Source organism: Monodelphis domestica, chromosome 1 (assembly GCF_027887165.1).
Source record: "Monodelphis domestica isolate mMonDom1 chromosome 1, mMonDom1.pri, whole genome shotgun sequence".
Classification (NCBI taxonomy): Eukaryota; Metazoa; Chordata; class Mammalia; order Didelphimorphia; family Didelphidae; genus Monodelphis; species Monodelphis domestica.
Genome location: NC_077227.1, coordinates 167745243 through 167758025, shown reverse-complemented (window position 1 = coordinate 167758025; position 12783 = coordinate 167745243). Strand labels below are relative to the sequence as shown.

Genomic DNA, 12783 nt, shown 5'->3' with positions numbered 1-12783 from the left:
ACAACTCTGTGCCAGAGCATTTGGTAGTTAGAATTAGTAGCAAAAACAAACAAACAAAAAAACAAAAAAGAACTAAGGATTTCACTTTCAGCAAATAGCGAAGGTAAACGAGTGACCTGCAGAGACTGCTAGGTTTGTGCTCCTTCCAAGGACCTAAACCACCATGTGTTCAGAATTTAAATTGGTTGCCCTGCTAGAGACATTGAAGGGGCAAGAAGAGTAGATCCCTGTGGGGGGGCTCCTTTTTTAGCTTATTGGGGGGAGGTTTAGGGCTCTTTGAAAGAATGGATGAAATACTTTAGAAAGAAAATAAAGAAAAGAAACATAAAAAGGCATAAAAAGAGGAGGAGAAAGAAAGAGAAGGAAGGGAGGTAGGGAGGGAGGAAGGGAGGAAGGGAGGGAGGAAGGAAGGGAGGGAGGAAGGAAGGAAGGAAAGAAGGAAGGAAGGAAGGAAGGAAGGAAGGAAGGAAGGAAGGAAGGAAGGAAGGAAGGAAGGAAGGAAGGAAGGAAGGAAGGAAGGAAGGAAGGATTTTCTATGTGCTAAGCCCTGTGCTAAGTAGTTGTGAATACAAATTTAGAAGCCAGACACTTCACACTCTCAAAGAAACTCACTATAGTTGGAAGATACAACACATAAAAGCAAGTTCAACTAAAGACAGGGTTGTGCTGGTAAATAGTTAACAACCTGACTGGGACTGGAGGGTCAGGGGGAAGTTGGGGAAGGGTAAGCACACACACTTTAAAATTTTATCTTTATTATTAACACTTTCTTAAGTCTAGACAAAACAATAAATCAAGTTCTGATTCATAGCATGGTTTCTGAGGTTTAAAGGCTCACACTAAAAATTTAACAATCAGCTCTCAGCAGCCCATTAGAGTGGGTTCCAGCACACCCCTTGGAGACAGGGTAGATGGAAAGGCCAAAGGTCCTCAGTGTATAGTGATAGGGAGAAAGTAAGGTGACCTCATAATATGTCAAAAAAAAGTAAGCTTGTACAAGATGAAAGAGGTAAGAGTTTCACTATATTCTTCTCTGGACATATATTGTTTCAAATGTTGCATTCATTCCTGGTGTCATATTTTATGAAAGACACTGATGAACTGAAGTGTAAAGGGAGAAGACCCCAAATGGTAAAAGAACGGAAAAATAAACCATGTTAGGATCTGTGCCTGCTCAGTATGGAAAGACTACATGGAAAACAGGGAATAATAAAAGTCATCTTACAAGGTTAACTGAAGGAAGTTGAAGATGCTTTAGCCCTTTGGGTCCATGATTTTATTACAATCAAATCATGGCTTCATCAATAAAATTGCAGCAAATAATAAAATGGAGGGTGGCAGTATGGGGGAGAATAGCTGATGAAATTGTTTAATATCTCCATGTCAAACTCTTCATACATTTTGCAGAATCATACATAAAGAAAAAGAATTGGTAGTTGAATTCAAAACAAAAAAAATGGTGATTAATGGATCCATTCTGCTCTGGAGAGAGGGTTAAATTTTTGAGGATTTCTGAATGTCCAGAATCATTATCTTCAAACAGCAATGAGCCAGATCAATAATTTTGTCTATAAAATGATTCTAGATGTCAGAACTGGCTTCAAATTCTGGCTCTGATCCATACAGGTTTTGTTATCTTACACATCACTTTATACATCTGTGCCCCCAAGCAACTCTATACACTATAGAAGAACTGTGAGGCTGCTTTTTATCACTGGATGAATCTTCCACACCGGAATTTCCTACAAAGCAATTAAATCACATGTCTAGACTAAAAAACAAACAAGGAACGCCTTTAGATTTAAACAAGGAGACTACTTGATTGAATCTTTTTTCTCTTCACTGACAATCTAAAAGCCTTCTGAAAATATTTGGATTTTTTTGGCTGTGCCATTGACAAGCTCCCTTAAAGATAACATTTTCCAACTCTGTACTGACATCTAATTTTCTTGGCAATCTGTTGAGCAAATGTTTCCACAATACTTGAAACACCTCAGCTTCTCTGAACAGTCTCAGAAATATCTAAGTCCTGTGCAAAAAAAAAAAAAAACAAAAAAACTTCCCATCATATTTCAACAGGTCACCTTATTCTCAAAAAAAAGATAATTTTCAACTTAGCTTTCCTCAAAAAACTAAACGAAACAGGTAAAAAAATACATTTATCTAATTTTAGATAACGGAATACTATCCAACTAACTGTTGCCAGTTGAATAATACAAAGAATGAAATATGTCTAAACTTTTAATTCAACTCAGCCAACATTTATTAATTAGTACCTACCTTCCAGGGTTGTTGTGAGGATTAACTGAGATAATTATTGAAAGCACCTAGCCCAGTGCCTAGCATACAAGCTATATAAATGTTAGCTATCATTATTATTACCATTTGTACTGGGCTTAGTTACACAGGGGAAAAAATGAAACTAGCCCTCAAGGAGAATACAGGGCTAAGTTAGAAGTGAATGTTTCTTTTTTATCTGACTTTTCAATTATTGCTCAATTGTATGTAGAATCAAGACAGGGGTGGTAATAATGTTCTCTTTGCTTTGAAAGTGAATCAACAGAGGGCAATTGGTAGCTCAGTGGTTTGAGAGCCAGACCTAGTGATGGTAACTGTTAGGTTCAAATCTGGCTGGCCTTAGATACTTCCCAGATATGGGACCCAAGGCAAGTCACTTAACCCCCATTGCCTAATCCTTATTGCTCTTCTGCTTTGGAATCAATACATGGTATTGATTCTAAGAAGGAAGGAAGAAGGAAAGGAAAGGAGGAAGGAAAGGAAAGGAAAGGAAAGGAAAGGAAAGGAAAGGAAAGGAAAGGAAAGGAAAGGAAAGGAAAGGAAAGGAAAGGAAAGGAAAGGAAAGGAAAGGAAAGGAAAGGAAAGGAAAGGAAAGGAAAGGAAAGGAAAGGAAAGGAAAGGAAAGGAAAGGAAAGGAAAGGAAAGGAAAGGAAAGGAAGAAAAGTGAGTAAATAATTATTGACTAGGTAAGACAAAAAATTTAAGACACTTCACAATCCAGTTCCTCCTTATCTTTCTCACTACATTTTATGTTATCTTATTTTAATACATTATCTTAGAGATAAAATGGCCTACCTCCTTCTTCCAGAAAACTTAGAAGAGATTTCACAGAGAATTAACAATTTGAACTGAGCCCCAAAGAAAGAAATGGATACTGCGAAGGAGAGGCAAGGAACACTCCTGTAAGAGAGGTAACTCGTCTGAATTGACATGGGTCCAAAATGGCTCACCTTTTCATTGGCTACAGAGTAGAACAATTGATCTCCTCAACCAACAGATAGAAGCTTCCTGTGCCCCATCTATCACTTTCATACAAAAGTCAATGCCCTATAATCGCAGTAGATGATTTGAGATATTTCTTTAATCTAATCAGCAAATAGAAATAGCCAACTCTATCAATGCCCTATAATCACAATAGATGATTTGAGATATTTCTTTAATCTAATCAGAACTAGAAATAGCCAACTCTATTGTTTAGGAATATTTCTTCACCAAATCTCCCTAATTTGAACAGGAATTTTGTCAGATCCACCTCATTTACCTTTAAAAAACTGATATCATCTCATATTTGTCTGGAGGGATTTGCTTCCTCTTGCCTAAAGGCTGAACAATAAAACAAATGACCAGTTAAAATTATTCTCTGCCCTAGAGTTCTAAAAGTCCATGATTCTGTTACAAGCAAATTATATTATAACTAGTCCATAAGTCAAGTCCTCTGGCCATTGGATGTTTATGGATATTTTCACAGTTTTTTCTATGTCTCTAAGTTAGACAGAAAAGAATGTCTGTTAAGAAAGAAGGAAGGAATAGATGATGACTGAGTAGCATGCTTCCTGAGCAGCACAGAAACACAAGAACATCCTCCATCATGGCAGGCTATGACAGATAAATGGAAGGCAGAGAATGGGCAGGGATACATGGCAGAAGTGCTGTCATCATGAGATATCCTTTTCATAAAATACTAAATAACCAGGCTTGAAGTAGAATTGAAGTCATAGCCCCACCCTCTAGTATCTTGATAATTGCCTCAGAATTTGTCTTGAGAAACCTAATATACAGGTTTACAGTAAAGCCCCGTGAAAACATAAGCATCTGGAAAATCCTAAATAATCATGATGGAGGAGGGAAGAAGGAAAGAAAATAGAAAGTGGAAGAAGAAAGGAATCAGAAGAGTAAAGATATGAAATTAAAAGGGGACAAAAAGAAAAGATAGACTGCAAATGAATCACCGATTAGAGGGTTAAAAGAAGTTTGGACAACAGTACACTGACGATAAAGTAAGATGAGAATAAATTAGGAAAAATAAAGAATAATGTAGAAAGGGGGTAATTATTATGTCAGGGACCAAAATAATCTTAACATGTTAAAATAAACTTGCTCCATAAAATAGATTTGAGACTGAAAATAACTAGGTTATATACAGTCTAAGTACTTTTTAAAAGTTTAGACAATGACCTCTCCCAAATTTGGTGATGGGGAGAAAGAGGAGGAAGTAAAAGGGAAAATGGGTTTATTATGCACACACAAAAATCAAAAAGTGAAAAATCCATCAGTTGATTGTTCTGGCTACTCACCACTAAATAACTAGCTAAATTCTTCATTCCACTAAAAAGCAATGATTTCTCTAGCCAAGATTAGGTGAAAGACTAAAATAAGGGGGAGAATTAAGAGAGTAAAAACAGCCAAAAAGAATGTGAAATATGAGTGTGGACTCACACTATTATTTAATGGAAAAATGGAAGAAATTGAACTGCTGTTATATTTTTACATAATCTGGTTATGATCAATTCTTGCATTCTTTTGTATCCCCAAACAATAGGAAGTGGCACAAAGAGGGAAATGTGGTTCTCTGCCTCCCTGGCACAGGCAGTCAACCTTAATGGCCAAAAAAGAAAGAATGCTTAGCACAAGAGTCTCTCAAAACCCAAACATGTCCATAGCGAATGGGAGTTTTATTTGTCTCTTTTCTATCCAGTTACTTTAAAAAAAAATTTTTTTTATTTTTTTAAGAGCAAGTGGGAGAAAACCTAAGAATTTGAGGTCAGTGCATTTAAAGTCACATTTTTGTCATTTATAAGGTATCTATCTCTTTAGATCTACATCTCCCTGTCTGTCTGCTTCTGCTCTTCTCCCTATCTGTCTCTTTCCTTCTTCAAGTGTCCTTTTCTGTCTTTGCCTCCTGAGGCCCTTTATCCTGTTGTATCTTTTCTGAAGCATGGCATGCATCTCTTCCAGGCATGTGCTGGTCCTTCAATCTGTACACATCTGTCTTCCTTTCCCCATGTCCTCTCCTCCAGAGCAGCCTCAATGTCCTTGAGTCTGCACCAATCTATGTCTTCTAGTATCTGCCTTCCACAAGAACAGGGTTGCTCATGTCCTGCACAGATCTGACCAAAGTAAACACGCAGAGGAGTTCTGAAGGCCTTTGCAAATGGAAGTCCTGGGAAACTCCTTTGAGACAAATGGATCAGAGTTTACTGCTTGCATCTGCACCAGTGAAGCATCCAAAAAGTGTATAAAAAATATATTTAGTAAATGGTCCGCTGCCAAAATGCCTTCCTTGGCTAAGATGTTCTCCAAAGTGCCTGATGTACTCAGTTCCCATCACTGGCCCTTTTTTGCTCCCCTGCCCCCTCCCTCACTTCAGTCCTTGCATGTGCAGAATCCGGGCATGTCTATTGCCTCGTCCTTGAACAGCCCAGCCAAAGGCAAGGGAGCTGCCACCGTCTGCCGTGGCATTGGAGCCAGGAACACCCCCAGGTTGGGGTGGGTGGGCTATCGCCCCTCTACCAAAGGAGCCTGGCTTGGCATGGCACTGGGGTAGAAAGTAATGGGAACTTGCTACTGGTAATGGCTAATGTCCTTCCCTTCCTGTTCCACTTTCTATAAACAAGGTAATGCCTATACAAGCTCATTACTGTAAACTGAGCACATTTAAATTGGCAGTAAAACCTGAGTATTTACTCTCGTGCACATATAAAGTGCCTCATCCAATGTTTTGGAAATGTTTCAACTCTTGAAACCAAGCAGCTGGCAGCTTTACAAGGCAAACCTTACACTTAAATAACTCACTTTGGAAAGTTTTTTGGTATCCCGTGTCAGGTAGTACCACTCAACAGACATTCACTCCACCACCGCTCGGATTCTTTGGCAATAAATTTGCATTCACAGGGGCTTTTATTACTCCTCCAGCACTACAGACTCCAATGGCTGTTGATTAAATGTATATATCCTGTGCATTTAATCTGACTTTCTTTATGGCCACTTCGTAAAAATGCCACAGGTTGGACAAGCGATGACGCATCACGCGGACCTGGAATCCCTGCAAAGCCTCAAATTAGGTTTTTTTTTTCCTCCTCTTTTATTAATAGTGACCACTGCGTGGCCTTGCTCTAAATCAGCCAAACTATTTGACAGCAAATGCTCCTATCTATGGATTATATATAACCCGGCCTGAACACCAGATGAAAAAAGGAATAACCCCAGGAAAGGAAGGGCTTGCTTCCATGTAAATCATGTTACAAATTGGACAACACCCAGAGAGTTCATTGTTCAACCTCAATTGTGAAGGCCATTCCCATTTACTATTCCCCTGGAATCAATGTTAATTAAGGCAGACCGAGACCATAAATCAGCCCTGGCTTTTTACAACTTAATTCAGCATTAAGCATATATATTTAAATAAAAGGTAACTGATTAACCAGAGGAGTTTTCCAGAAATTGTTGAAGCTGTTTCTTTAGAACACAGTCACGTTACCTTCCATTTTGTGACTGAAAGGAAGGGGGTGAGGGGAAGGAGGGAAGGCATCTTATATAAAGGATGTATTAAAATCAGCAAGCAGCCTACCATTGCTGCTAGGATGGGGAGAGGTAGAGGAGAACGCTAAATAAGACAAAAGAGAATGGGGGAAATTTAAAAGAGAGCCCCTTAGCATTTTCTCAGTGACCCACCTTCCCAACTCCCTTAAAATCATTACTGTGATTCTCAACCAAAAGAAAAGAAAATGCTACATGCCCTCATTTTATAAAGTACATGACAGGCACCTTGGGCAAAGCAGTAGAGCTCCAACCAAAACATGGCGCCCATTAACCTAGCCCAGAGAAGTCACCTCCGAGGATAATGCTAGAGGAGGCAGAGTCTAATCAATCAAAGCTCAAATCCCTTCAACCCCTCCCACCCTGGACCCCCAAACGAAGTATCAGGAGCTTCTAAAAAGTAAGCCTGTCTCCAAGAATTGAGCTAAAAGTGGTGTCTACACAGGCCTGCAGAAGTAGAAAGTAGCACAAAGAAAAAATGGAGAATGGAGATGGTGTGGGCCACTAATCTAATCATGGATTTTTTTTTTAACTTTAAAAATACAGATCTGACTTGCTTTCTAATTCTCATTAAATTCTGCACTCAACTCATGGTCCATCTGCCGGTCTAGAATGAGATGGATGAATTGACTCAGTTGGCAGCTCATTCAACTGTATGTCAGTCTCCACAAAAAGGAATCTGTATCCAACTGGATTTTTCTGTATTAATTGTTATAAGGACCTCTTTTAAGTGGCTGCAGATTTCATTGAGGAATCCCTGCGATATTCTAAGAGTTAATGCAGTCAGCACAATTTCAGCCGCAAATGCACCTTCCACTTGAATGTGTTTGAAACATTCTCCATAACTGTGGTAAATACCTTTGCAAAGCATAAACTATGTTTTATATCTTGCTTAAAATTAATAACCCAAAGTTGTTACAGTTGTCATATGTCTGTGGTTGTATATACTAAGGGATGTGGTATAATTCTAACATATGAGCACATGCGTCAGAGCTACTTTGTTGGAAGAGAGATGTCAAAGTTGAATTCCTCTCTACTGGGGAAAATGTAGGTTAGGGTTAGATTAAATTTCGGAAATTGTACAGTACTTTCTTTTTCTTTTCTTTTTTTTAAATGACCCCTAACTTCCATCTTGGACTCAATCCTGTGTATTGGCTCCAAGGTAGAGCAGAATGGGATAGGAAGTGGGGGTTAAGTGATTTGCCCAGAGTCACAAAACTAGGAAGTGTCTGAGGGCAGATTTGAACTCAAGACCTTCCATCTCTAAACCTGACTCTCAATCCACTGAGCCACCTACCTGCCCCTTCTATAGTACTTCTAGCACTCCCAAGCTATTCACACACACATACACACAAACACAAACACACAAACACATACACACATGCATACACACAACTCCTTAACACCCAAAATTTCCCATTGATGCCCTATGGCTATAAATTGTAGAATATTGTATCATCTACAAAAAATCAAAGTTATACATGATTCAAAGGACAATAGGGAAATGGACAGTGGACATAATTAAACTATAACATTTTATCAATGGTAATTTACATACAAAAAGTGGTTAAAAGGTTTATCATCAGGATATATTTGATTGGAAAAGGCATGCAACAGGTCAGGGAGCAAGAGCAATGGATAACTAATCCCCTGAGTTCTACACTGGTTCCCACAAATGTAAACTTGGTTGTCTTTTTAAAATATTTTGATAGGAGTATTTCATTCCTTTGTAACCCTATGTATTTTATTTTATGAACTTAAAAAATTCTGAGAAGGGGTCCAAAGGCTTCACCAGACTGCTACAAAAAAACCAAGGTTAAGAACCCCTGACCTAGAAAGACACCTCTAAATCTCCTATGGAAGATTCAGAGGAAGTCATGGACAAGAAACAGACAGTGAGGTGTGGACAGGACATGATCTACAGCTCTGGAAGGCAAATCCACATGAATGAGGTCACAGATCCAACAATGTATGGATACACCAGTGCTCAGATGATCCATTCATTTAATAATTGTTTTCCTCTTCACTTTGCAGATGTTAGGCACACTTTGGGCTCTATGTTTGACTATTATGACCAATACAATTGCTGGTCGGATTGCTATGGGATTGATCTATTGGAGCAAATGTGGTGGGAGAGGGAAATCTTAATGGTTTTTGGTCAGTGGAGAGTTTTAAGCAAAAATCAGAAACCGAGTCCATAATCAGGCAAGAGAAAAAAGCTATAATAACATGTATACTGCATGCAAATTTGACACTGGTCCTTCGTGTAGCTACCTGCCTACTCTGTAAGTTTTGAATATGAACTATTAAAAAACAAAAGCTATTTCCTCCTATTTTCTTTCTACCAATAAAAAAACAAAGTATTTTGACACACACCCCCACTAAGATTCTGAGGAGCTTCCATCATACAATGATGAATGTAAGAGAATGCCCATCATTTATCACAAGATGTTATCCTTTTAGTGTCTGGGTTTACCTTTGCTTCCCTGAGAGAAGAATCATCACCTCTTTCTTGTATGGATTTAAGTTAAGGCAATTTGCTTCATCCAAGACAGAATTTCAGATTGACATTGATCATAGAAGAAATAGCCCTGATTCTGTACTCGGGGACCTGAGATCCAATCCTGCCTCTAATGCTTACTACTTGCATGGCTTTGGAGAAATCATTTTACCACCCTGGACCTCCTCAGCTTCCTTGTCTTTAAAATGAATGGGTTGTATTGGATGATCCCTGAGATCCCTTAGAGCTTTAGATCTTGGATCTCTGGTCCAATATCTATTACAGAAATGCTATTTCCTTGATCTAAGGGCTTCAAACACCTTTGGTCACTGAACATAGAGTCAGTAAGACTTGAATTCAAATCCAGCCTTAGACCCTTACTAGCTATGGGATCCTGAACAAATATGCTTTAGTTTCTTCATCTTTAAAACAATGCCTACTTCCAAAGGTTGTCATAAGAATAAAATGAGAGTATATTTGTAAAGCACTTTGCAAACCTTAAAGCAATATATAATGTGAGATATTATTATCTGGTACTCCTTATACTTTATTTCATATTCTTTATTTGTGTGCTTATTTTCACACTAGATTGTAAACCCCTGAAGAACAAAGATATATCTGGCCAAATAGCTTGCCCACAGTTGCCTACGATGATGCTTTATTGGTGTTGAATCAACTCTTCATGACTCTATTTGAGGTTTTCTTGGCAAAGATATTGGTTTGCCATTTCTTTCTCCAGCTCATTTTAGAGAAGAAACACTGAGGCAAACAGTTAAGGGAGTTGCCCAGGGTCACACAGCTAGTAATTATCTGAGACCAGATTTGAACTCATGAAGATGAATCTTCCTGATTCCAAGCACAGTGCTCTTATCTAGTGGGTCACCTAGCTGCCCTAAGAAGATTCTAATGTGATTCAATTCAACAAATAACTCAGTGATCTGTGGGTTGGTGGGAGAAACTAGAACTATGTTCCCTTCACCTGACTACCATTAATCATGTCATTTTATATAATTTGGAAAAATCTATGTACAGAAATTGATCTATTTGGTAAGAACATCTCTGTGAGAACCAAATATTGTTCTAAAGATCAAGGAGTCATTAAAGAACTTCCTCCTGCATCCCACTTTCAATGGCCTCTTGATAAACTATTATCAAAATAACAAGAACACCTGAGGTTGTCACCTAGGAGAGTGTTCTCTTCATTGGGCCATGATTGATGATTGTCATAGAATAAACTCTAGGTTCAAAAGTGACTGCTCTTTTCCCAAGTATTTCACATTCAAAGCACAAACAAACAAACTAAAACACACTTTTGCACAGTATTTCCCTACATGCACTCTCTCTATTCCAGTCAAACCTACCCAAATGCTATTCCCCAAACACAAAATTCCATCTCCCACCTCAGGGCCTTTGCATACATGGTCCTACATGCCTGGAAGGTACTCTATCCTCATCTCAGTTTCACAGAATCCTTCAAAGCACAACTCAGTTACTACCTTCTGCATAAAGTCTTCTTGGATAACTCCAGTCATTAGCAGTCCCTCCCCCTTGGAAATTATTTAGGACAAGGCACTGGGAATCTGTAAGATAAAAATGCAACAATCTTCCCCACCCTGAAAGAGTTTACATGCCAGTGAGGGAATACATTTCTGCAAGGAAGCAAATATAAAGTGTATCTGTAGGAAAATAAGGATTCAACTAGTGACTTATCTTGCTAGGGAGGGCAGTAGACCACATGAGGCCACCCCCAAAAAGTTGACTTTCCAACCCTTTCCCATATATTTTCTTCAACAATCCACTAAAACTCTCCAATAAGTAAATTCCTTCATCCAATATAGCTCAGTATCTACTTTCAATTTATAGTCTTAGAGGGATGCCTAACCCTGAGGCTAACTGCCTAACCAGTGACAGATTCAATAACTTGTGCAAGGTCACATAAATAGTGTCAAAGACAGAATTGGAACTCGCACTCTCCTCGCTTTGAGGTTGACGATCCATCCCCTTGGTCACCCCGTGGATACCTTGCATCCCAACAGAATGTAAGTGTAAGTAGAACTCTTTCATTTTGATATGTTTGCACCTAGTAGGTACCCCAAATATTTATGGATTTGCATTAAGAGGTCTAACTCAATGTGTAGAATGTTTTCAGTGAAGAACAAACCAGGTGGAAAAGTGGTGACTCCAACCACAAACATTTTATAATATATATTCAGGTCATCACTAGAAACAGCTGGCCACCCCCCCCATCCCCATCCCCATCCCAAACATGCACACACACACACACACACACACACACACACACACACACACACACTCATAACAAATGTTTTCAGTTTCCTGTTGTGGCAGCATGCTGTTAGCCAAGACTAAATTTAACAGCCAAGGACTATTAGAGCAATATTTTAAAACACATTATTGAATGAATATCTTTTTGCTCAATCCAAATAAAAAGAGAGCTCTTTGGGTTTGACATGAGAATTGGAAGGGACCCTAGAGATGCTCTGTAGTCTGTCTTTACAGATAACTAAGCGATAATCCAGAGACGTTTCACAGCTAGTATGGTAGGAGAACCCAGGCTAGAATTCACATCCTCCTAGTTTTCAGTCCAGGCTCCTGCCATAATGAGAATTCTTGCTGTTCTTTACCCAGAGATTAAACTTGGTCTAGGAGAATGGTCTTGACTCAGGGGGTTGACCAGAAAATATGACTCAATGCTTACTGAATCTAATTCTCATTGTCTCCCCTGGCCCCTGGAACTCTATGCAGCAGGAGGAATTTGGCCAGTCATTTTCTTTCTGTAGAGCAATCAATGCAGGTTACAACAATGCAACTTTTCATTTCCTTTCTTGAAGCCATGATGTGTTAGTGCAACAGTGGTGATTTACATTCCTTGAGTGATATTGCTTAGTGATGGGGTCCCTTGGCCATTTTCTGCAGCCTCCCCAGGTGCAGAAGCAAGAATTGTGCCAGAGGACAGACAGCAGCCAGGCTGTTGCAATCCTCAGAGATGGAATTATTTTCCCTAAGACTTAATAAAGAATGGTTTTGTGCTCTTGTGACACCAGAAATATATTTCTAGTCCAGGAAGAGGATTTTAAAATCTATCCAAATCATAATGGCTTCCCACAGGAGGACGGGTTGTGGGTGAAGGGAAAAATGGATGGAAATTTTTAAATTGCTGGTTACAGTTTCATTCCATCAAAGTGACCCTTTTTTTCATATATGGCTTTGCCTTTAGAGTCTTGGAATGGGAAAGGAGGGGAGGAAGAAAGAGGGCATCGAGTGCCAAAGTCTTTTTAGGAAGTGGCCACAGATGTTTGGCTCTGAGCATCTTCTCCTGGCTGCAGGAATGAAGAAACATGTAATGGCACTTTGCTGGGGACAGTCTACAGAGGCATCTGAAAAATCTGGCAGCGTAATTTCCTTTTGTAAATATTTCATAATGTCCC

The 12783-nt window shown here is 39.0% G+C and overlaps 1 protein-coding gene and 1 long non-coding RNA gene across 4 annotated transcripts in view; one reads left to right on the top strand and one right to left on the bottom strand.

Annotated features, from left to right (window-relative positions):
* The window catches only part of ALDH1A2 (aldehyde dehydrogenase 1 family member A2), a 186645-nt gene that overhangs the window by 76243 nt on the left and 97619 nt on the right, over window positions 1-12783 (bottom strand). The window lies entirely within an intron of this gene.
* Window positions 1-12783, top strand: part of LOC103096865 (uncharacterized) — a 59883-nt gene that overhangs the window by 41479 nt on the left and 5621 nt on the right. The window lies entirely within an intron of this gene.